Below are 22,145 nucleotides of genomic sequence, written 5' to 3'. Positions count from 1 at the left end.
AGGAGGAACTGTTCACATCATAGGATGAAGATGCTGTCAGCTGGATGAAGAAGGTTATTTAATGCAAACGTTCACACTGAAGTCAAATTGTTGTCGTGTTGAACAGATTCATGTACTGATCGTCTCCAGAATGTTAGAAGAGCTTCAATGAATCATTAGAAACAACTTACAGCTGCACAGCTGTGTCAAACACATCTGTGTGTCATTGTGGGATTGTTGTGTTTCTACATGTGACACACGTCTAAAACATGCACACAATCTGAACACAAACAGGGACTCATGTGTTCCCACAGCCAGATGCTGAGAGCCATTTCCTTGTAGTCCTGTGTCTACATACATGAACCATTAGATGTTATTGGAATGATTGTCAGCTCTGATAGTTTCATGTGTGTTTAGCTGGACGCTGTTTGATCCTCGACATGTTTAAAGGTGTCCAGTCCTGAGACACTGGGGCTGGAAACAGCTGTGATGTCATTGGACTGTCACACAGACAGAAGTGCATGAAGTGAGCAGCCGAGGAGCCGCTGATGTTTTGGATTCAACAGCATTTGAAAGGTCGACACAGACACATTTGCACACAGAAAGCTGAATCTGTCATATGCCACAGTGAACTCACTGTTCAGTGTTTTTCAGGAAGCTTCTTAACTGCCTCTGCTGCCAAACAAGCAGCTGATGTCCTTGAGAAGAAGCTGAAGAAGTCTTCAACAACAAATACAGGAAGTGGACTTTCAAATACTAGATTCACTTTAGACTCACAGAGAAATGACTCAACCAGCTGTGTTTGACTATATGAAAGGTCAGTGTGTGTCTGCACACAGACTGTTGTGTTGGACTGTTATTCAGTTGTCTGCTGAATGTTTTCAAATGTCTGCATCTCAGCTGTGATGAGGCTGGGGGTCATGGGAGGCCACCGTAGCAGCCTCTTCAACATCATGACATCATCATAAATGCTGCTGGACTGTCTGATGGGCTGACGATGAAAAAGCCGTCGGGAAGGAAACAGAAGACATTTCAGAGGCTGCAGCAGATTTCTTTGATTCGGGGCCTTTTTCAGCTTTATTGGACAGAGCAGTGACGATAAGTGACAGCAAAGCAGAGAGAAAGGGGGCGTGGCCCGGGTCAAAGCCAGGCCAGCTGCTCTCCACCTCGTGGTCACCTGCTCATCCTAGTGAGCTCCACCAGCAGCCCTTTCACACACTTTACACTGTCAAACACTGTGTGTGGACCTCAGCTAACAACAGGCTACATTTAAGTCTGGACTACATGCTTTTATATTGTTTTTATTCCATCAGCAGCTCAACATCATGAGCAGCTTTGACATAAAGACATCAAACTCAAGCTGACTTTAAACTACTTTTAATACAGGGGCTCAAAAACAACAACATCTTTATTATATATCAGGACACAAAGTCATTTCATCTCAAAGGGAAACAGCTTTATTTGGAATAACCAGCACTATCAACTGGTTTGGGATCTCCACCAGTTTCATGTCTTTGCAGCTTCTCCAACAAAGTTCCTGTAAAATCAGCATGTTTGTCTTTATTGGTTTGATAGTGATTGATTATTCAGTCCCAATCTGCTGTCATCTAAAGAACAAAATGATGTTTCTATGAGTCACAAAGCTCCAGATGTTGTCGGCTTCACAAAGAAAACAAAGAACTTAAACACAAAGTGTTTGGAGCCAAAATGTTCCCAAGCTGCTCTTTTTGAAATGGCAGAGGTACAGTGGTGTCTAACAGCACACTGTGGAAGGCAAACATGTTATTGTTGGATGAAACTTCATGAATCCTTTGTAGATTTGAGCTGTTGGAGCCTTTCTTTTCTCTTCAGGTGTACAGATGCTGAGGAGGCAGGTGAAGCAGGTGGAGCTGTTGTGATGCTGGCAGAGGGTGTGTCTTAGTAACTCTGTGAGGCAGAACTGGATCCAACATTGTGGATGTGTTGATGTTGGAGCCATTAAGAGTCTCTGGCCACACTGTAGGATTTCCCTTTGATCCACTGTGGGGGCATTTTGGAGTCTGTCAGTGAAACTCTTCATGTTTGTGTTTGACTCCAGTTTATAGAAACAGAGAAATGTGTCATGCTTTTGTTCGGCCTCCACAAATACACACATTTGTTCATTGGTTGGACTTTTTGGAAGGAGACACATTGAAAACCATGTTAATAAGATCTTGTTGTTTCCTGTGGATCCGACACAGAGAGTGGACTTCAGACAGAAAGCGTGGAAGAGATTTTAGAGGCCGTGTGTGGCAACAGGAAGTTTCTGTGTGTTTGCTGATCTTACATGTGGAAAACAACACGTGATGTTTGTGAAGTTCTACAATGATCATTGTTCTCACAGCATTTTGAGTGGGAACAGTTCAAACTGGGAGTAGTGGGAGTTATTTACTGATTGAAACAAGCTGAATGTTTCTGTGACCATGAAGATCAGCAGCTCAGCTGATCAATGAACTGACATCTATCAGTCGTTTCATGAGATGAAGTCATCAGCAGACATTTGTTCTGACTGTGTGATGAATGTCAGAAGGTCAGGGCTCTGCTTTAGTCACTGCTTGATGATCATTGGCTCATTGTTGAATCCAGGGCCCAGTCTGACCTCTGACCTTTGCTGCAGGTCTTCTGTGTTATCTCCACTTTCATGTCTGATCTTCTGCTGTATCGTCCAAAATAAACATCTGGATCATTTCCAACACTTCAGCAGATCTTTAGTTTGGGCAGTGCAGCACAGAATAACACATATTGTACTATACTGCCCACTTCCTGATCTTATTGGATCTGTGTGTGAGGTTGGTGAAGGAAACACATGTTTACTGAGTGAGTCGCTGCCATTAGGAACTAGTTTTTATATCACAGCCTGGAAATCACACAGGACCATTTCTGCAAGTGAAAAGTCGTCATTGGAGGAAAATGATTGTGTAGTTTGTGCGACTGAAGAATTGTCCCAACTACATGTGCTGCTGACCCTTGACCTTTTCTTTAGGTGCACAGAGGAGTCTGTGGGAACATCCAGAACTGAGGCATCTTGTGTACAAACGTGTTCAGACCAGATGTCAAATGATGTCAGATGTCATCCGTGAATGGATGCAACTGTGGATCGTTCCAATAAAATGAGGCAGTTTTGTAAGTACCAGCCCACTACAACCCATCATCAACATTTTAAATTACATTATACATCTTCACTGATATAAAGCACCACTATTTTAACCTGATTCACTTTTTCCACCCTAACAGTTCATTCCTCAAATCAAACAAGATATTTGACCCTAAAAAAATGCATCAACAAATAATTTTGTAATAAAATATTTATTCTTCAACTTTTACAAGTGAAATCAAACAAGTGTGTTTAAGAGTGAAACCAGAGTGGAAGCTGCTCATATAGAGTCCAACCCAGGCTAAAGTAAGCTGAGTAGAGCAGCACCATCAAAGTGTCGGCTCTCTGAACACGGTGCAAGATCGCCATCTGCAGGACAAAACTAGTTTTTCTCGCCCTCCTCGTCAACATCAAGATGATGTCATCGTACAGCAACTGATTCCCTGTCCGTCTGGAACAAAGCATTTACATTAAAAAAGACATTTACAGAAAATACAAACACCAACAACACATCTCATCATCACATGATATTTTATTATTTATTATATTATATATTTTTATTGTACCATCAACATCAACAAATACCAGCATATTTTCTTTGAGATTGAGTAGAGTGGACCTTTCCCTTGGTTCACTTCCTGCTCGCAGCATCAGCTGACCTCTGACTTCCTGGTTAAGGTCTCTCAGCGTTGACTGGAATATCAAATCGGACTCACACCATGTTCTTGTAATGTGGTCATGTCTGTCCGCTGTTTGAAGAGCATCTCTGGCCTAAACACAATAGGAAGAACAACAACACGGCAAAAAAAAACAACACATTTCCATATTAGATGAAGGGCACCGTAACTGGAAATGGTAACATTCATCTGATGCTGCTTTGGATTTATCTTCTGTTTTAGACCAACTTTGATCACTTCGAGCCATCTTAAGTCCGTTTGTTCTTCTCACTCACTAACGTCTCGTATGATTTCAGATCCCTGCTGTTCCCCAGCTGCCCTGTAGGTGGCCTCAGTGTGTCTCACACCATTTACAGATGATTACAGGTCGTTTACAGTTCAAACAGGTCCAACATAAGAAATATGTAGAAAATATCCTGCTATAACAGTTTGGGTCAAAGTGCAGATGTTCCAGATGTTCTGAGTCTGTCTGTGTTTCATGTTAACATGTAGATGTTGGACCAAAGTGAAGCTTGGATGTGCGCCATCATGGCACCGGACACCGGTACCCATCCCTAATTACTAATCGGTTCTCAGTAAACTTTATGCTTTATAAGTGTTTGCAGTGCTATGAGATGTAAAAAAATAAACCGAAATACACTTAAATACAAGTACTGTATTAACTATTATGTAAAATAAACTACAGAGTGCACTCTGCAAAGTGTGCTTGCAGGCAAGAGATGCAAGAATGCATGACAGAGCAATAGAATAGAATAGAATAGCTTTTATTGTCACTGTTACAAGAACAATGAAAGGCTGTTTGACATTTCTCCATGTGTGTGAAGTATTTACACAATCACAGACAAATTTACATTTACACAAGAACGATATGTACAAGTTATACATGCACCTGCAAACATACGGATACACCCATACAAACATACACGCACATGCATACATGTATGTATAAATACATGCATGCGAACATACAGACACATGTCTCCACATACACATACATACATGCCATGGCTCGCTGACTGGGAGTGCCGACCTGAGCTCCACAGGAATGAATCCAAAAATGTTACATTTTAATGTTTCAGATCATCAACAAAATGTTAATATTAGACACAGACAACACAAGTAAACACAACATGCAGGTTGTAAATGTAGCTATTTATTCTTATTAGAGTTATAATTCAGCCCATCGGAGGGTTTTCAAGTCTGAACCACCTTTTTAAGCCACAGCATCTCAGCCAGTTTGAATAGACCAAGGTGCCTCAGAGGTGAACTGGCTGATCATTGAACACATGTTGGTGACATTGATGGTCAGGGATGCAGAGCAGATGCAAAGCCACAGCAAACCACAAAGAGAAGCCCAACAAAGAACCTGGTGTCTGTATTTTTAGATTTTAAGGTTTTTCGATGAAGACAAAAACAAGGACAGCTTCCTCCAGGGAGAAGCTAGAAGCTGCCTCCTGCAGCTATAAATAGCAAGGCTTCAGGAAATCTCACTCTATGTCAGGAGTATGGAAACTGATGGGATGGCGTGCACCCTGCTTAATATTTTGGAGGACTAATTGCAGCATCTCAGTCATCAATGAGGAAGTAAAGCAGGAAGCCGATCGATGCACTGTGATCGATGATCTAGGTATAAAGTAAACTGCCTTTAATGGTAAATATTATTAATGTATATACAGACCATAAATATTTAAACAGGCACATAGTTTTGTTCTTTAAGGTTAACAAAACCATGATAACGGTGTCTACGTTACAGGACATTTCAAGTTCAAGTTCAAGTTCAAGTTCAACTTTATTGTCACTTCAACCATATACAGTTTAAAAATACACAGTGAGGCGAAACAACGTTCCTCCAGGAACCAAGGTGCTACAAGACAAGTTAGTGCAAAAAAAAAATATATATATATAATATATCTAGTAATAATATTGTGCAAAAGAGCATTTACAGGTTGGTGTGTGCGATGGTTTGGTGGTGTAGGTCAGTGTGTTTGCGCTTTGTGTTGGTTAGTCAGTCCAGTCTCAATGTTTTGAGGTATTTGAGTTAAGCTGAGTGATAATGTTAGTGTATGTGTGTGTGTGCGTGTTTATCAGTCAGTCCCTTTTTGCTGAGGAGACGGATGGCTTGTGGAAAAAAGCTGTTGCACAGTCTGGATGTGCGTGCCCGAATGCTTCGGTACCTTTTTCCAGATGGCAGGAGTGTAAAGAGTGTGTGAGAGGGGTGTGTCCGATCAGCCACAATGCTGGTGGCTTTGCGAATGCAGCGTGTGGTGTAGATGTCCTCAATAGAGGGTAGAGAGACCCCGATGATCTTCTCTGCTGTTCCCACTATCCGCTGTAGGGTCTTGCGGTCTGATATGGCACAGCTCCCAAACCAGACAGTGATGCAGCCGCTCAGGATGCTCTCAATAGTTCCTCTATAGAAGGTGGTCAGGATCGGTGGTGGAAGCATCATAATGCTGAACCACAGAAACACACACACACATATATATATGTATATATATGTATATATATATATTAAGAGTGTGTTTCTGTGGTTCAGCATTATGATGCTGAACCACAGAAACACACACACACATATATATATGTATATATATTAGGGGTGCAACGATACTCGTATCGATATTGAACCGTTCGATACAGTGCTTTCGGTTCAGTACACATATGTATCGAACAATACAAAATTTTTAATTTATTTTATCAACTTTCCTTCTGACGATGCTGTCTGTGTTGAGCGCTCAGTGGATCTGTGTTCGACTACTCCGCCTAGGCTGCACTGTCGAGTGCAGATCCACTGAGCGCAGGGCAAGCTAGCAGACAGAAGCTAAGCTCGTTGCAACATGGCAAACTGAACCTCCCCCACCCTCATTCAGATCTGGTGTTTGGAACTATTTTGGTTTTCATGTGACGTATGACCCTGAAGGTAAGCGCGTCATGGACTAAAGTAAAACAGTATGTTGGATGTGCCACGCAATGCTCAATTACATGGGTGGGAACTAGTGTGTTAGCGCAGTTAGCTCGTTAACGTGTTGACGCCGTCCAGCCCCACGCACGGGGCGATCCGCGGTCGCTCGTTAACGGAGATTTGCCGTGTTGTGGCGTTAAGGTCATTTCAGATTAACGCTGACAGCACTAGTGGGAACACAACGAATATGACTGCACATTTACTCCGACATCATCCTGGTGCAAAGACAAGTGGAAGCAGACAAAACAACAAGCACCATGCTACAAACTTTACCCGAGTCATTTAGACAGCTGTTAGCACAGGATTCTCCTTATGGGGACCTGATATGTTTAATATGCTGCTGAGAATATAGCCCAGAAGAAGCGTATAGTAGAGCTTTTATTTTGAAAGAGCCATTTCTCTGTAATAAACTCTCTTTTCCAAAGATGAGTGATTCCTCCATCAGATAGATTTTTTTATTATTATTTTGTTGTTTCAGCAACATTAAATTTAAAAACTGTACGTTTGAGTTAAAATATATATTTATAATTTTAATAACTGACAAATTAAAAAGGCATGAACATTTTTTTTGTATCGAAAAAATATCGAACCGTGACACCAAAGTATCGAACCGAACCGTGAATTTTGTTTGTCGTTGCACCCCTAATATATGTGTGTGTGTGTGTGTATTTATACATCAATCCATTTTCTTGCTTATGGAGTTCAGGGCCTGGGACCTACTCCATGTCAGCTTTCAGTGTTTATGAACATGAACATTATGAACTCATGACTCCCTTGGGAAGTCTATGGTTTTTCATAGGCAGGGGATATTTGTTTTATCACAGTTCATTACCAAACAGAGCAGGGTTCTAATTGATTTGTGGCTTTTAGGATATTATGTATAGGTGTGTAAAAGTGGAGTGAATATAATTACAAACAGCAATGCTAGTGGAGTGATGACAGACAGGGCGGTTGGGGGGTGGTGAACAGTTTGCCAACAGTTCTGCCCCTGTAGAGAAGGACATCTGCCATTTCTTTTTCCTTTTAGTCAAACAATTCAGGTAGTGATGAAAGAAAATCAGACTGTGGCAGTGCTTGCAGCAGGTAACGGAGTGATAATGCAGAGTTTTTACTGCAGTGGACAGTCCCTAGTGTGACCATCGCTGGAACCAACCAGCTGATTTACACCATGGCAGCAGTCATCAGTGAAGTTCTTGGCTGCAACATGAACGATCTCAAGTAGCAATGCTACTAAACTTGCTGGAGAACTTTTAGTTCAGGCCACTTGATGAGTTTCACACAGTACTGCATATTATTTTATTAGGTTGGCACAAATGTAGGATTGTGTTTGTGATATCACGATGTGTCTGTTTCCTTTTCATATTACACTAAAGAGATCATCGCCTACAAGCCTCCGTAAACGAACAGCATGTCTATAAAAGCCCATTCATCATCCGGCCCTCCTGCTCAAACACAACCATGTAGCGCTCATCCCTCCACCCGTCTCATTCAGCATCCACACACATGTTGCAGGGAACGGGAAATAGAGTAGAGCAGCAAAGCTTGATTTTCTTTAGGATTGGTTAAACTAAAAGACGTTGACAAGGAATTTTAAGGGTTTTAGGAAGCATAAAACCGAAATCAGTTGTATTGGATACGAGTATAAATGAGTGCTTAGGCTCATGCAAGAAAAAACATCTTAGACAGGATATGACAAAACATACTGTGATTCAATTCTTCATTACTACAGCTCATTGAGTGCTTTTGTAAAAAGTCAAATCTGTGTGCTCCATTAAACCCTGTAGAAGTTGTTTCGAATGCTGACAGTGGACAAACAAAGTTGTCATTTAGCTTAAACATTAACAGTAGAAAAGGCCCGATAGGAATCTAACATCCTTGGAATCAAGCTGTGGGAGTGAGTTTTGAAACCTTTCTGTAGGACTGCTTTAAACTTGCCTTCTTGGTGATGTGTTGTCTGATGTCTTGTTTGACTTGAGCAGATTCTTTACGTGCTTTAAGTTTCTAACACATTTGCTTTAACCAGTAATTGAAACTGCTGAGTAGGAAGTACTAAAGTGGGTGTTGAGCATGTTGGGTGTGTCCTTATTACCTGTTTCGATGTTTTCTTTTAATTGAAAGCGTTTCATGAATATGAAATGCTTCTGCGTAATGTTAAACGTTATAAAATATTCTTATGATTTAAACTCTGTATTCATGGCTTATTCTTTCCTGGCCTTTCCTGTAAGCACTTTTATGCTCGGTGGTAAAATATCACAGAACTAGCAGTTTGGCGAGTGTCATACCGCCTGGATTAGTGGCTCAGCTGGTAATTCAGAGATTTATGTAGCTGAGTTTGCTGTGTCATGCTGATTTGGGGAGACTGGACACAGACCTGAGTCATTCTCTTCTGGGTGATCACAGTGGTTACTCTCCTCCCTTCCTCATCTCACCCTGCAAAGAAATCTGCCTTGACCTCTTCCTCTGTGTTAGTTTGCTGTCCTTTCATTAGCTAGCTTTAGGACTTCTCCTCTCCTCCATGAATGTATCCCCACTAATCCCATTACATGCTTGTCCTTGTCCCACATTTATCAAACATACTTTTTAAAATCAAACAGTTAGAAATGACATTCATTACTTCATTATGTAACATGTCCCTGTGATCTAAACAGCCTGTTAGCCCTCGGAGCACATTTAAGTAAATTGAAATAATTGTGCCGATAAATTGGATTTGAAAGCTCTTATTCTAATTTTCTGTTTTGATGATATTTGGGATATGCTGTTTATGTAGAACAGCTAAAACTAGTTCTTTATATTCCCATATAAATGATAAACACATATTATTTACAAAACACTGCCCGGTGGACGCCAAAGGACGGCCTGTTTTGATTACGCTGGGATCTTTTTGGACTGCACATTTTTGGTCTACGATCAACGCTGCCACACCACGCTGGATTAATCTCCCAGTAGCTGAGTTTATGAAGTCATAAGAAAGGAATGTCCCACATGTTCCTGGTGTTACACCATATTTGGACTGGGACACCTTTGCTAACCTCTGTTGCTCAATGACACACTGATTTGAATCTGGAGGTGCTGGCGACATATTTGCAGCAGTGTGGGTTCACAGAGGCTGTTTAGACTCTGAGCATGTGACACACCAGTAGCGTGCCACACTGGGCCTCTCGGGGTGGCGTACAGTGTCACTGTGTGTGTCTATTTAAGAGTTTGTCGTGTAAATGAGGACAACCAAGATATGTGAAGTATAGAGTGGTGTACCACAGTGACAGGTTAATGTCAGTGTGAGTGTGTAGCAGTTTGTGTGGCCAGAGAAGGTCAGCAGCCTCCAGAGGACAAAGCGCTTGTGTTCTTCCACAATCGCCCGTTTGATCAGACAGATCATTTGGCATCTGTCAGGCTAAAAACAACAACGCAACATAAAACCAAGCATACGCTCTGCAGTCCTGCAGCTAACTCCTGACAGTCTGTCTGCTGTAGGCTGAAGAAATCAGGGGCTCATTCATCTGCACCTGTCAGCGTCTTTATGCTAACAATAGATCAAACAGTATGTGTCCACAGGATGTGTAATGTTGAAGGTTACCGTACATCCTTATCTCCAGCACTGAGAATCAGTTATCACTGATCGCTGTCTCTGCTTTGTTTTGACATATTTCATATTTATATATTTCATATTTATAAGGTAAATACCCTACAACATTACAGAGAAGAAGAAGTAACCCCAGGCTCGGTGAGGGGCAGCCATCTGCCGTCACCAGCTGGAGGTGATGAGTGGAAGACTCGATAGGCCACTCTTATTTTCATCCACTGCTTTGTTACCTCGACACGATGTTTTGGATCATCATCATGCTTGAACATCCATCTTCATGGAGGGACGAAGGTTCCTCGTCACAGTACGATACGCGGTCCTGTCTATTGGCCCTCCATGCAGGGAGGTCATGTTGTGCTCTTAGCAGAAAAGTGACCCATGTTTCCACCGCTTTACTGTGGGGGTGGTGTTCTTTGGTTTTTAGTGATTGTAAAGAAGTTTTCACAGACAAACCGTCACAAAAAAACCCCATTAAGTGCCAAAATAACATAAACCTGTAGTTTTAAAAATAAATAACTACGAATTTTCAAAAACTTCTCAACAGAAAATCTGTTTAAACAAAAAGGTTTTGAAGTGCTTTTTAAAAGAATTGACAGAGTCAGCTGTAGACTGGTGCAGAGCCTTGGTGGTTTCTCTAATCCAGCACAGAGGCCAGTACATTAATCTAAATGCAATGATGGAAACGCATTGATAATTTCTTCCAGTTCAGCAGAGGAGACCATGTTTAGAAATGTTAGGAGTGAGATAAAGATTTTACACAGTTGAAACTCAGAGAAGACTCAAACATTACACCAAGATTTTGAATGCTGAACTTAGCATGTGAACAAAAACAGAATAGAATGCGTTTTATTGTCACTACACACATGCACAATAAGCTTCAGAGCATCTCCTATTCAGTGCAGACGTGGGAAAGAAAGGGGGGTGAGTTGCACAGTTCTGCAGCACTATCTACAAATATAGAAACAAAACATAGTGCTATATATTACAGTGTGGGTTACTGCACGTAAATTAAGTGTTGCACTGTGGTGATGATAGTTGTGTAGTCTGTGTGTAGAGGTCCTAGATTGGGGGGTGGAACTGTGTTTATCATGTGTGAGTTCAGGCTGGTTATGGGTCTGTGGGTCTCCTTGCTGATGCACCTGTAGCGCCTCCCTGAGGGAAGCAGGCTGAACATGTTGAAACCAGAGTGGGAGCTGTCCTTGATGATGTTTGCTGCTCTGCTGAGGCAGCGGGAGGAATAAATGTCCTTCAGGGAGGGGAGAGGGCAGCCGATGATCTTCTGTGCTGTCTTGACCACACTCTGAAGCCTCTATCCGCCTTAGTGCAGCTGCCGTGCCATACTGTGATGCAGTAGGTTAGCAGGCTCTCAATGGACGAGCGGTAGAAGGTCAGCAGCAGGTTGGAGTTCAGCTTGTACTTCCTGAGGACTCTCAGGAAGTGCAGCCGCTGTTGGGCCTTCTTGACGACCGCTGACATGTTGTCTGTCCAGGAGATGTCAGCAGAAATGAGGACACCAAGGAACCGGGAGGTGTGGACCCTCTCCACACGCTCCCCGTTGATGTAGAGGGGGGCCAAGTCAGTGCCTCCTGACGTTGACAATGACCTCTTTGGTTTTCTTAGTGTTCAGTCCCAGGCTGTTTTCTGAACACCATGCTGCCAGCTTCAGGACTCTTTATGCTGATTCTTTCATCCGGGCTGGACTTCTTATTCTTGACTGAACTTGGCTTTGCCCTGGTGAGTTCTTTTCTTTCTCAGAACCAACCCGATTCACCTTTCTGAGCTCACCCCGGTCCACTGACAGAGGTGGAGGGCTAGCCTCAGTTTTTAAAAACAAATTTCGATGTCGGCCGCTGTCATCATGTACCCCAGCTTCGAGGTGCAGTTATTGGAACTGAACTGAACCTCATTTCTTTGCGCTGTGGTGTATCGCCCCCCGAAATTTGTTACGGATTTTATTTCTGAATTTGCTGACTTACTGGGGAGTGTCGTCTTACGCTATTTTAATTCTTTGTGATTTTAACTTCCACGTTTGTTGCGAGGACGGCTCACTAGTCAAAGACTTCCTTGCTCTTATGAATTCGTTTAATCTCACCCAGTTCGTAAGTGATCCAACTCACACAAAAGGTCACACACTCGACTTGGTACTGTCCCGTGGTTTGGATATCTGCATCACGGACATTAAGGACTTCGGGATTTCGGACCATTTTCCGGTTTTGTTTAATACTGTTATTAACAATGTTGATTTGTATAGTGATGGTTCTCTACGGCAAACGCGCTCGATGAGCTCTCAGTCACTTGCTCATTTCACTGCTGCTTTTCTTGATTCTCCTCTTTCTGATGTTAATGGTATTGCAGATTTATCAGCGGAGGAACTTGCCAACCTTCTTAATACTACATGCGCCGACATTCTTAATTCGGTGGCACCTCTGAGGACAAAAAGTGCCAAATTGTTACGCCAACCCTGGCGTAATGACCCTACCGGCGCCCTTAGGCGTGGATGTCGGCGCGCTGAGCGAAAATGGAAAAAAGATAAACTCCATGTCTCTCTGGACATGCTTCGTAAATGTCTATCTAGGTATCAAAAGTCTGTTAAAGCTGCTAAATCTGCCTCCTTCTCTGGTATTATTTGGTCTAACTGCCATAATCCCCGAGCCCTTTTTAGTATTTGTAATTCCTCGATAAACCCTTGCCCCTTTACTTGTAGGGATGCCTCTCCTGTACTTCGTGATAATTTTTTTAAATATTTCACTGACAAAATTTAAGTTCTGAGGGCGTCTCTCTCATCTTGAGTCGTTGTTAGTTTCTGACCCTGTTCCAGTCCCTGAATGCTTGACTGTCCTTCAACAGTTCAATCCACTGTCTTATTCTCATTTAACAGCTATAAGTGATCATCTCTAACTCCCCCCGTGATATCGTTCCCTCTCGTTTTCTTAAGGAAGCTTTGCACACTATCGGTCCCTGTATCCAACTTTTACTAAATGTATCCCTGTCATCAGGTTGTGCACCGTCAGTATTTAAGCGCGCTGTCGTGCAACCCATTATAAAGAAAAAGGATCTTGACCCTAGTGCTCTAACTACAGACCGATCTCCAAACTCCCTCTTATATCCAAAATTCTGGAAAACGTGGTTCTAAAACAACTTCAGTCCTTCCTTGATACTAACAGTATCAGTGAAAGTCAGTCTGGCTTTAAACCTCGCCATCGCACTGAGACAGCGTTAGTTAGGCTTTTTAATGATCTTCTTCTACCTGTGGGCCATTGTTTCAGTTTTACTAGATCTGACTGCTGCCTTTGACACAGTCGACCACAAGATTCTCATCTCTAGAACATGTCGTTGGTCTTAAAGTTATAGCTTTATCTTGGTTCATCTGTCAAAGAGGTCGTTTTCCGTAGCCATGGGGCAACACTCCTCGGCCTCTGCCCCATTGTGGTGTGCCTCAAGGATCTGTGCTCGGCCCAGTTCTCTTTTTCCTTGTACATGCTGCCTTTGGGAGTAATACTTAAAAAATATAACATTTCCTTTCACTGCTACGCCGACGACATACAAATTTATTTCCCTTTGACATCAGATGTCTCTACGTCTCTGGAACCCCTATTTGACTGTCTAAATGAGGTACAAACGTGGTCACGTCTCTCACACTGAACGAGGATAAGACAGAAGTTATAGTTTTTGATAGTCACACCCCGCTGGAACAACTGCCTTAGGGTCCCTTGGTAGCCATCTCTCACTCACTGTTAGAAACCTTGGTGTTTTCCTGCTCTTTCAAACTCGAGAAACAGATCTCCTCTGTGGTAAAAAACTGTTTCTACCAGCTGCGTCAGATATCTAAAGCAAAGCCATACCTCCCTTTGAAGGACCTTAAAAAACTCATTCATGGTCTTATCACTTCCAGATTAGACTACTGTAATTCTCTCTACTCGGGCCTCCCACCTTCCTCTATTCACCGGCTCCAGTTAGTTTGAAATGCAGCTGCGCGTCTCTTAACTGGAACTAGAAATTATGCCCACATCACACCAGTTTTAGCCAACCTACGTTGGCTCCCTGTTGATTATCGTACCAATATTCAAAATTCTTTTGCTTACCTTTAAAACTTTAAACAATTTAGCTCCCAGCTATCTATGCGAGCGCCTCCATTTGTGCATCCCTAATAAGGCACTTAGATCTTCCAATCAAATGCTCCTGACGCAGCCGAGGTCTCGTCTGAAGTCCAGAGGGGATCGGGCCTTTGCTGTCGTACCTCCCAGACTCTGGAGTAACCTCCCTCTTTATATTCGTTTCTCCGAGTCCATGCAGTCTTTTAAATTGTGTCTTAAAACTTATTATTTTAGTCTGGCTTTTGATCCAAACTAGTATGTTATTTCTATTTTATTTATTTATTTATTTTGATAACACTTCTGAAGCATCAGAGCTGTCCTTGCCTGTGATAGAGCTGACCTGCCATAGGACACTGGGAAGAGTGTAAATCCAGGCTGAATTCCTTGTGTTGGACAGTATTTGTGTGCAGCAGCAGAGCGCACAAATCAAACTGTATGTTTTGGTAAGCCTGGCCTTCTTGTACTGGATGTCAGTGAGCCAGTAGCTGGTGAGTTCATCACATTAACATTTTTACTAGCAATTTCACTAGCTGGGACCACATCCTCAGTTACGATGAGCGATGATGGATGAGGGAGCGTGTACTGGTGCTGCAATGTGGGGAAGGCCTCAAACAGGATCGGCAGCGGCTCCTGGGCTCCAGGTGGGCATGAAAATGAGAACAGAGGGTATTGGTGAAGGGAGCATATATAAACTGAGGCGGCATGAATGAGGTGTGGTTCCACTCCTGAAATTCAGATAATATCTCCACTTAGAATAAACTGGGTCAAAGAAAAAGTGCCTCTGATTGGGCTGCTTTCTACAGTTGGCTGTGAGTCCATTGCAGGGCATCAAACATGGATAAGGGGTTGTTTCAACAGTAATTCTATGATGAAAAATTAACGAGGCATTTATCAGGATCTATATTTAATTTAATATCTATTTAACATATTTAATCAATATAAAGCTCAGTGTCTATTTCTTAGCTTGTAAAGTTGTGAAATTCATGGCAGATTCACTTCTTGGCTGTTTTGCGTTTTATTAGATAGTTGATAATAAAGAGTGTCTTTGCCTGTGGCTTTGTTAAGACTGCAGGTTTTTGTCCGCCTGACCTTTGGTGACCTTGGCGAGCTCAGGATGAACAGGCTGTCTGCTCTGTTTGGGTGTGATGCTGCCTGCAGAGACAGTCTACTCTCATGCAGACACAACATCTTTACTGATATAACGTGGTCATGGACTCTTCTCTGTTCTTCCTTATTAAATAATAGTAAAATGACTCTGCAGTTTTGATTCAAAATGCACCAGGTCTGCTCAGTCTGAATCACACCGTTAGAGCCAGACCAAATGATTGGAGCACCAATGTTAGCACTCAAAGAGTCTAAGCAGTACCACTACCAGCTTTGGCCAGTGCAGGACTGAACATGTAGATCCATGTTCTACTGAGCAGACACTGAGCAGAGGCAACATGCAGCAAATGAATTAGTGGTCTCCACATGTTTGCACCCAAAGTTTCCCTGCTTTTGTGAGCTGAGCTGTTTTAATATTTTCCATGTAATAGATGATACTGTCCAATGCTTCCAGGGCTGTGAAGGTGGAAAAAATGATGTTGCAGTCATTGCTGAAGTGTTGGTACCATTTGAAGGAAGTCATTAAAGTGCCAGAGCGAGCAGACAAGGCAAGCACTCAAAGAATGTGGAAGGCAGTCGGGGAAAGTTGCCATGGACGGACTTGATTCCTCCCAGCCCCAAACAGCTTTTATACTGTGGACAAAAATACATGAAAGTGTGTGTGTGTACCTGTTTAGATGTCTCTGTGGGGACCAAGAATTGGAATGTTACTATACTTGTGGGGACCAACAGTCATTTATGAGGACAAAAGTGCCTCACGAGTTTGAGACTCACAATGTGGTTCTAGTGTCAGGGTTACAGTTAGGTTATGGTTAGGTTTAGGTTGAGCGTTAACCATCCATTATTGATGGTTACAGTGAGCGGCTAGGATGTGTCCTCACTAAGATATCAAAACTAGAATGTGTGTGTGTGTTAGTGAAAGGAACTGTAACTGGTCCCAGTAGCAGCAGGATACAAACGCCATAATGACACAGCTGCCTCTCGTCTGCCTTGTGAGTGAAATAAGACATTTGGGACCTTTGAATAGTTTTTTGAAAATATTTTTTTGTTTAAAGAAAGGAAAGAGAAGTTTAATCCTTTAACTATTTAACTGTTAGGTGTCAATCCCTGGGAGGGTTTCCCCCTTTTATTTGGCGTGGAGTCAGAATTATGGCTTCTCCACACTGTGGAAGTAGCTCTTTGACACAGTCGAGCAGTCATTGGTCATAACAGGATCATTTAAGACTCGATGATGAATAAGACTGTTGAAGTGCATGAGAAGGATCTCATATAAAACAGTCTGTGTCTGCTCCTCAATTCAATTTAATTCAGAAGACCCCTATGAGTGCAAGATCAAGGAAACAGTTCACCCTGCCTGGGATAGTGTTACCAGGGCCCTGCCCTGGAGCCAGGCCCGGGGAGGGTGCCAGAAGCTGTACATCTGGTGGCCGGGCACTGGTCCATGGGGCCTGGCTGGGCACAACCCGAAAAAGGGACATGGGCCCATTTTTATGCAGGCCCACCACCTGCAGTGGGCGCCATAGGGGTCGCATGCAATGTGTGCCACGTGGCAGCCAGGATCAGAGGCCATGGTGGACGGATCCCCGGCTACCAAGACCAAGACTAGACTTAGTGTCTCATAGTCATTGAAGAACTCTGACTTGCTTCCTGTTCTAGTTGTTCTCTGGAAAAAAATCTGCAGGTCAAACAGGTGCACATACAAAGAGCACATTATTGATTAAAGCCTGGAAAACAACTGAGGCATTTGTCAGCCCGGCACGCTTGAAATGTCCAAGTGTTGAAAACAGTTTTCCATTCGTCACCTCCCCAATGTCCACCAGATGGAACGTGTTTCTAAGATCAAGCTTAGTGAAGATTATTGCTCTATGTAGTGGCTAAAAGCTCCAGCTGAAGCTGTTCTACAGTGGCTGGATGCAAAGCCCAATCACCATATAACACAACGCCTCGCAGATTCATTCCCCATTCTGACTCTGGGATGTGTTGCACTCAGAGAGAGGAAATGTTTGCTGCTATTAGCGTGAATGCATCCCTCCCCGATGGCTAATATAAGCCCCCATGGTGGTATTGTCAATCCTCACAAGAACAGTAGGAAGCGCCTGAAGAAACCACCCAGCGCTGAAACCCTCTTAAACAGCCAAGCCAGACCACCAGGATGGCTGAGCCATCATACCCAGTAGCCGAAGGTATAATCTAAAGGGGACTGTTTTGTGCAGGCGAAAAAGAGTCAGGAATGCTGTGAGCAGGGCTGTGGAAGCTCTGCCATAGCCACCACCAAACAACTGAGTTATTTTTACATATCGGCTAGCATCTGGCCAATCCACCACCTTTCATTGCTCATGCCGTTACAAAACAAACAAACAAAACAAAACCCATCAACCCATAAATACGAAGAATCACTGTCGGCCCACCAGGCAAATGCCCAGTATGCCCGATTGAAGGCACTCACAGCTATGGCCTCTGACAGAGTGATGTAAAAGAGATGGAGTCCAGAGATAAACCCAGAATTGTTATATGTTGTAGTAGAGACAACACACTCGTTTTGCAGGATCCACCTGTGTTATCGCACAGGGAGAATTGATGTGGCCATTCTTCAGTCCTTCTCTATCACTCCTCCTGAGTAAGTCTGCTCAGCTGCACTGACTTCTCACGATGTTCTTGATGAGGAAGCTGATCGTGACTTGTAGTTTCTTTCAGTATTCAGTTATGGCAGTGGTGTCCAAACCCAGGCCACGAGTGTCCTGCAGGTTTTAGACGTGTCCAGCTGATTTAAATGGATCAACATGCCTTGAAGTTCTCCAGACACCTGGTAATGAACTAATCATTTGATTCAGGTGTGTAGACCCAGGGTGAGATCTAAAACCTGCAGGACACCGGCCCTCGAGGCCTGGAGCTGGCCAAGTTATGAAGCTAACTATTCTCAAGGCTAATGTAACAAGTTCTTCAAATGATTTCGTTTGCAGTACGTATTTTTCAGACCATAAGCTGCAGGGGATTATAAGGCACATTAAGCGAAACAAAGCAGTCAGATAAATCAAACTTTATTAAACTCATTCTTCTTGCTTCCTCCACTTCTCTACCATTGATTCATTAATGTTGAATTCTCTGGCAGCGGCTCTATTCCCATGTTGTTGCAGTATATTAATGACTAACCTCGTATTGTGGATGGATTATCTCAGTTGTTCTCCTGACTGAAGTTTGGTCCGTTTACAGCAGGGGTGTCAAACTCAAATACACAGTGGGCCAAAATTCAAAACTGGAACAAAGTCGCGGGCTAACGTTAATATTTATTGAAATATATTTATTCCTCCAGATATAAGAATGAATCTTTTCTTATGGACTCAAACACGTTTTGCTGAAAAACTGAATATGGAACAAGCAAAGCTTAATACTAAACAATATATATATTAGCTGTATAATACCAGTAGGCCAGCTCTAATAGTAATTTGGTATGGCTTCGCGGGCCAAATGTAATTAGGTTGCGGGCCAAATTTGGCCCACGGGCCAGAGTTTGACACCTATGGTTTACAGCAGGGGTGTCAAACTCCAGGCCTCGAGGGCCGGTGTCCTGCAGGTTTTAGAGCTCACACTGGGTCAACATACCTGAATCAAATGATCAGTTGATTACCAGGCCTCTGGAGAACTTCAAGAGATGTTGAGGAGGTCATTTAGCCATTTGAATCAGCTGTGTTGGATCAAGGACACATTTAAAACCTGCAGGACACCGGCCCTCGAGGTCTGGAGTTCGACACCTGTGGTTTACAGCATCCTGCCATGCGACTGCATTTGTCTCTAACCATCAGGAACCCTCACGTTAACTTTTATCGAGTGGAAAAGTGTTAGTGTTCGTCCTCCAGCTTCACTGTGTTTATGCTAACATAGCTGTGTCGCTAGCGATCACGTAGCACATCATTATATAGCAGCTAGCCCAACTTCAGTAACCCTACAAACGTCACTGCTTTTTAGTTTTCTGTCTTCATTTATGTTGGAAGTGACAGCAGAGCTGTACTTTTTAATTTGTTCAGAAATCTCTCAGTCAGAACATGCTATATCATGCTTAGGCACTAGCAAAACCAGTGAGCTACCTTCCGCTAACTTCCTGCTAACTTCCTGTTAACTTCTAAGTCCGTTAAATATAATAAATTCTGTTTTCATGGATGCCTGGATGTTAAACTTCATAGTTACACCTGGTAAAGCAGCAACACTGATCGTTTTATTAAAGATGAAAGAATTTAGACCGTTTTTAACTCTCAGTGATGTCGCAGTGTTCGTTTGACTTTGGGTCCTGAAGGACGGAGTTTAGGACCCAGATTACTCCCAGATTTAAGAGCACCTTAGTCCGAAAAATATGGCAATAACGACGGCCGCTTGCATGTTCTACAAAAAAATGTGCTTTGTTGTGTATCTGGCGGACAAACACCAAACCAGTTCCACACCACTGAAGTTGCAGCATTTTTACAAACCAATTCTGGTTCATGTGTTTCACTCAACGATCCCCCTTCTCATTCTCTATCGCCACCATGTGGGTATGAAAACAAAGGCACTGCGCATGCGCACTTTACCCATATTCTATCGCGATATTTTATTTTTTTATCGTTGCCCAACATTAAACCAGTATTACCATGAACAGTATAATGTGGCACAGCCATAGGTGGGCTGGTAGGAATGCTGCGGAGGGAGGAGAGAATGGGTTAGCCAGAGTCTAGAGTGAGATGTACACTTACAGAGAGAGTCGAAACCATCCTACCGGGCGATGTGGTGACAAGAAGCAGGTAGTAAGTGACGTAACAGGCGTGTCTTTTCCTCTGTAGAGCTAACACTCCTGCTGTTTTACTTCTGTACTCCTGTGCATACGTCAAGGATGTCAGAATCACATTTTACAGCATCCATGTTATATTAGAGATACTTTAGTCCCAGCAAAGTAGTGTACTGTTGTTGTTTGCTCCATTGCAACAAAACATGCAATGATATTATACTGAATTGCACCAGTTTTTAGGACGTCTATCTTTTACTTTCTGTGGGTTTTTCACTGCTTCTCTGCGATCAGATGAATTGTGCACACTATTTGCTCTTCCACAGCTTTATTTTTTAGTCTTTGAATGTTCCCATCACTTCTGTGATGACAAAAGTCATGATTATGCCATAGTCAGTCTATTTATATAGACCAAAGGCTCATCAGCAGATCCAAACCGACAGAAAGGCCACGGTTTCCTAAGAATAGAGCACTTACCAGTTATTCACATTGAAGTGGAGTTTGTGACTGTTAGATGCAGACCTTTTTACTTACCACGGGAATTCACCACTGTTTTCATTATCGGAGTGTACATTCCACCTAGCGCTAATGCTAAGGAAGCGCTATGGGAATTGTATACAAAGATCAGTGAACTGCAAAATACACACCCGGATGGACTGTTTATTGTTGCTGGGGACTTCAACCATGCAAATCTCAAGTCAGTGCTTCCTAGATTCCATCAGTATGTGGACTTTGCAACGAGGGGAGAAAACACGCTGGATCTTGTTTACACAAACATCCCCGGCGCATATCGGGCAGAGCCCCGCCCCCACCTCGGCTACTCAGACCACATCTCTGTTATGCTAATTCCAGCATACAGACCACTCGTCAGGCGATCAAAACCGGTTCTGAAGCAGGTGAAAACCTGGCCAGCAGGAGCCATCTCTGCTCTTCAGGACTGTTTTGAGAGCACTGACTGGAACATGTTTAGAGAGGCTGCAACTTACGGCGACTTCACTGACTTGGAGGAGTACACATCATCAGTGTCCAGCTATATCAACAAGTGCACCGATGACGTCACTGTCTCCAAGATCATCATCTCACGACCCAACCAGAAACCGTGGATTACTGCGGAAGTGCGTGCACTTCTAAGGACCCGAGACTCTGCCTTCAAAGAGGGAGATAAGGTGGCGCTTAGAAGAGCGAGGGCTGAACTTTCTCGGGCCATCAGAGAGGCGAAGCGCGCACACGCCCAGAGAATCCACAACCACTTCAAGGACAGCGGCGACACACGACGCATGTGGCAGGGCTTACAAGCCATCGCTAACTACAGGACGACACCACCTGCCTGTGACAGTGACGGCTCCCTCCCAGATGTGCTTAACAACTTCTATGCTCGGTTCGACAGGCAGAACGACGTGGCGGCGAGGAAGACCACCCCTCCTCCGAACGACCAGGTCCTGTGTCTCACTACAGCTGAGGTGAGGAAAACTCTACGCAGAGTCAATCCACGTAAAGCTGCTGGACCAGACAACATCCCAGGCAGAGTGCTCAGAGAATGTGCTGATCAGCTGGCAGATGTTCTCACCGACATCTTCAACATCTCTCTGAGCAGTGCCGTTGTCCCCACGTGCTTCAAGGCCACCACCATCGTCCCCGTGCCCAAGAAGTCTTCTGTGTCCTGTCTCAATGACTACCGCCCTATCGCACTTACACCCACCATCATGAAGTGCTTCGAACGGCTCGTCATGAGACACATCAAGACCCTGCTGCCCCCCTCACTGGACCCAATGCAATTTGCATACCGCCATAACCGCTCAACGGACGACGCCATCTCCACTGCACTCCATCTTGCCCTGACACACTTGGACAAGAAGGACTCACACGTCCGAATGCTGTACATAGATTTCA

At 43.4% G+C, this 22,145-nt stretch overlaps 1 long non-coding RNA gene across 1 annotated transcript; it reads right to left on the bottom strand.

The window, feature by feature from the left end:
• Positions 1-1,340: 1,340 nt before the first annotated feature.
• On the bottom strand, positions 1,341-4,276 carry LOC113018163 (uncharacterized). Its single transcript, XR_003271724.1, has 2 exons — positions 3,677-4,276; positions 1,341-3,542 (listed from the first exon to the last, which is right to left on the bottom strand). It is a non-coding gene; the product is annotated as an uncharacterized LOC113018163 (long non-coding RNA).
• Between the last annotated feature and the right edge of the window lie 17,869 nt (positions 4,277-22,145).

Source organism: Astatotilapia calliptera, unplaced genomic scaffold (assembly GCF_900246225.1).
Source record: "Astatotilapia calliptera unplaced genomic scaffold, fAstCal1.2 U_scaffold_47, whole genome shotgun sequence".
NCBI lineage: Eukaryota > Metazoa > Chordata > Actinopteri > Cichliformes > Cichlidae > Astatotilapia > Astatotilapia calliptera.
Note: the sequence above shows the minus strand (reverse complement) of the source record. Positions and strands in the feature narration are given on the sequence as shown.